This window comes from Lontra canadensis, unplaced genomic scaffold (assembly GCF_010015895.1).
Source record: "Lontra canadensis isolate GAN:19392208 unplaced genomic scaffold, GSC_riverotter_1.0 scaffold80, whole genome shotgun sequence".
Classification (NCBI taxonomy): domain Eukaryota; kingdom Metazoa; phylum Chordata; class Mammalia; order Carnivora; family Mustelidae; genus Lontra; species Lontra canadensis.
In genome coordinates this window covers 5706589-5710940 of record NW_022631074.1, presented here as the reverse complement: position 1 = coordinate 5710940, position 4352 = coordinate 5706589, and the positions used below count along the sequence as shown (strand labels likewise).

General features: G+C 38.8%; 1 pseudogene; it reads right to left on the bottom strand.

Annotated features, from left to right (window-relative positions):
• Positions 1-3286: 3286 nt before the first annotated feature.
• LOC116882047 lies at positions 3287-3767 on the bottom strand (annotated as a pseudogene).
• Positions 3768-4352: the final 585 nt, after the last annotated feature.

The window sequence follows — 4352 nt, the reverse complement described above, 5'->3', positions numbered from 1 at the left end:
CTACACCAAACAACAGATTTTCATTGTAGACGAAACTGTCTTCTATTAGAAGATGCTATCCAGAACTTTCATAGCTAGCGAAGGGAAATCAATGCCTGATTTCAAAGCTCCAAAGGACAGACTGACTCTCTTGTTAGGGGTTAATGTAGCTCGTGACTTGCATTTGAAACCGATGCTCATTTACTATTTCAAAAATCCTGGGACCCTTAAGAATTACATTAAATCTACTTTGCCTGTGTTCTATAAATGGAACAACAAAGTCTGGATCACAGCACATCTGTTTACAACATGGTTTACTGAATACTTTAAATTCACTGTTGAGACCTATTACTCAGAAGAAAAGATTCCTTTCAAAATATGACTGCTTATTGACAATGCACCTGGTCAGACAAGAGCTCTGATAGAGATGGACAATAAGATGAATGTTGTTTTCATGCCTGCTAACACACTATTCTGCAACCCATGGATACAGGAGTAATTTTGACTTTCAACTCTCGTTATTTAAGAAATACATTTTGTAAAACTACAGCTTCCATACAGATTCTGCTTATGGATCTGGGAAAAGTAAACTGAAAACCTTCTGGAAAGGATTCACCATTCTGAATTCCATTAAAAATATTTGTGATTCATCGAAAGAGGTCAAAATAGCAACATTCACAAGAGTTTGGAAGAAGTGAATTCCAATCCTCAGGATTTGGAAGGGTTCAAGACTTAAATGGAAGAGGTAACTACAAATGTGGTGGGAATAGGGGGAGAACTAGAATCAGAAATAGAGCCTGCAGATGTGACTATAATTGTATGATAAAACTTTAATGGATGAGAATTTCTTTCTTAAGCGTGAGCAAAGAAAGTAGTTTCTTGAGATAGAATCTATTCCTGGTGAAGATGCTCTAAAGATTGCAGTGATGACAGCAAAGGATTAAGAATATTACATAAATGTGAGGCAAAAATCTATAAAAATCCTAGAGGAGAACATAGGCAGTAACCTCTTCAACATTGGCCACAGCAACTTCTTTCAAGATATGTCTCCAAAGGTAAAAGAAACAAAAGCAAAAAGGAACTTTTGGGTCTTCATCAAGATCAAATCCTCCTGCACAGCAAAGGAAACAGTCAACAAAACAAAGAGGCAATCCATGAAATGGAAATGGGAGAAGATATTCGCAAATGATAATACAGACAAAGGGCTTATATCCAAGATCTATAAAGAACTCCTCAAACTCAACATACACAAAACAGATAATCACATCAAAAAATGGGCAGAAGACATGAATAGACACTTCTCCAAAGAAGACCTACAAATGGCTAACAGACACATGAAAAAATGTTCCTCATCATTAGCCATCAGGGGGATTCAAATAAAAAATTGAGATACCACCTTACACCAATTAGAATGGCTAAAATTAACACCACAGTAAACAACATGTGTTGGAGAGGATGTGGAGAAAGAGGAACCCTCTTACACTGTTGGTGGGAATGCAAGTTGGTACAGCCACTTTGGAAAGCAGTGTGGAGATTTCTTAAGAAATTAAACATAGAGCTTCCCTATTACCTTGCAATTGTACTACTGGGTATTTACCCCAAAGATACTGATGTAGTGAAAAGAAGGGCCATATGCACCCCAATGTTCATAGCAGTAATGGCCACAGTCGCCAAACTGTGGAAAGAACCAAAATGCCCTTCAAAGGACAAATGTGTAAAGAAGATATGGTCCATTGGGGCACCTGGGTGGCTCAGTGGGTTAAGCCTCTGCCTTCGGCTCAGGTCATGATCTCAGGGTCCTGGGATCGAGCCCCGCATCGGGCTCTCTGCTCACCAGTGAGCCTGCTTCCCCCTCTCTCTGCCTGCCTCTCTGCCTACTTGTGATCTCTCTCTCTTTCTGTCAAATAAATAAATAAAAAAAAATCTAAAAAAAAAAAAGAAGATATGGTCCATATATACTATGGAGTATTATGCCTCCATCAGAAAGGATGAATACCCAACTTTTGTAGCAACATGGACAGAACTGGAAGAGATTATGCTGAGTAAAGTAAGTCAAGCAGAGACAGTCAATTATTATGTGGTTTCATTTACTTGTGGAGCATAAGGAATAACATGGAGGACATTGGGAGGTGGAGAGGAGAAATGAGTTGGGGGAAATTGGAGGGGGAAACAAATCATGAGAGACTGTGGACTCTGAGAAACAAACTGAGGGTTTTGGAGGGGAGGGGCGTTGGCAGTTGATTGAGCCTGGTGGTGGGAATTATGGAGGGCATGTATTGCATGGAGAACCAGGTGTGGTGCATAAACAATGAATTCTGGAACACTGAGAAGAAATAAAATTAAATTAAATTAAAAAAAAAGAATATTACATAAGCTTAGCTGATGAAGCAGTGGCAGGATTGAAGAGGACTGACTCTGACTTTGAAAGAAATTTTACCTTGGGTAGAAAGCTATCAAACAGCAGCACATGCTACATAGAAATGGTTTGTGAAAGGAAGAGTCCATCTATATGGGAAACTTCATTGTTGTCTTATTTTAAGAAATTGCCAGCCTTGACCACCCCAGCCTTCAGTAAAGCCCCTTTTTTGGAAAAGTATTTTTTTAAAGATTTTATTTATTTATTTTACAGAAAGAGAGATCACAAGTAGGCAGAGAGTCAGAGAGAGAGAGGAGGAAGCAGGCTTCCCACCGAGCAGAGAGCCTGATGCGAGGCTCAATCCCAGGACCCTGAGATCACGACCTAAGCCAAAGGCAGAGGCCTAACCCACTGAGCCACTCAGGCGCCCCTGGAAAAGTATTTTTTACTTGAGATATGTACCTTGTTTTTAACCATAATGCTATTGCACAGTTAATAGACTACAGTATAGTGTACAGCTAACTTTTTCATGTACTGGGAAACAGGAAAATTTGACTCACTTTATTGCATTATTTGCTGTATTGTGGTGGGCTGGAAATAAACCTGCAATGTCTTCAAACTATATCCATAATATTTAAGAATTTTAATATTATATATAATATGTACATAATATTGCATGTCATCAGGCGGGTGGAAGTAAAAAGCTTTTCATGCTATCAGTCCTCAGATATTTAGTTTTTGGGGAACTATCCTGTCTGAAATATATCATGGACACATAAGAAAATATTATTGATCCTGACCCTGGTTTCCAGTTATGGTCTCCCTTTGGTTTTCAACAAAACTATGTTCCATGTTAAAGGATATAAATGGTGAATATCCATCTCCCCCTAAAGTATTTTCAAGTATATTTTCTTTTCTCTTCTTCCTTTTTTTGGGGGGAGGGAGCACTTGTTAGCATTTAATTAGCCCCCCCACCCAAGCTACTGGCTTCAAGCTACTAGAACGCAGACATCCCCCTACACCCTTAATCTTGTCCTCTGCTCTTCTACTGAAGGATTTGGCCTTCTTGATGACAAGATGTTTTGGGAGTTTTCCCTTTTCCAAAACTTTGTAGTAGCCCCATTGCACCACATCCATGATAGGAGCAACTCCAGTCTTGTTTTTGGCGGAATTTCCCAGTGTCTGCTCACTGACTGAGGTCCACAGTTTATCAAGGTTGACATTTGGGTAGAAGCTTTAGTTTCTTTAAGTGGTAATGTCTCCTACCAACTTATCCACAGTATTCTGGGTGTTTGTTGAAGCCGATCCTGTGGTGATGAATGCCACTAGCATTACCCCGGCCTCCTAGGTACTTCCCATGCTTGCTGATGGAGCCCTGGCTGTGGCTCACATAGCCCTGAAGTTTCTAAGTCTTCCTCAGTCTGGAAGGCATGTAGGCATGTCAGCAGCCCAGATGAAGTCATATATATATATATATATATATATATATATATATATATATATATTTGTATTTGTATTTTAAAGGTTTTATTTATTCATTTGAGAGGGAGACAGACAGAGGCAGAGGCAGGATCCTCGCTGAGCTGGGAGCCAGCCTTGAGCTCGATCCCAGGACCCTGGCATCATGACCTGAGCTGAAGGCAGATGCTTAACCGTCTGAGCCGCCCATGTGCCCCTCAAGTATATTTTCTGTGGTGATCTTATAATACCACAGAATGTCAATTTGTTGTGCAGAAGTAGCTTATTTTAATTTATGCAAATTTTTTATTATTTGCTTTAAAATTTATCCAAAATCTAATTTGCCAAATTATCTGTTTTCAGTGGATATAATAAATTTCAGAAATAAATCAATAATTTTAGTTATTAAGGAATATCTAAATAGGAAACAGGATTATAATTTTGTAACACTGAGTACTGAATACAAAGATTTATCCAAAGACCATAATAAAATTACAATCTAATATTAATAACCCACACATGCACCCATGCATGCACACATACTAGAAAACAATGAATA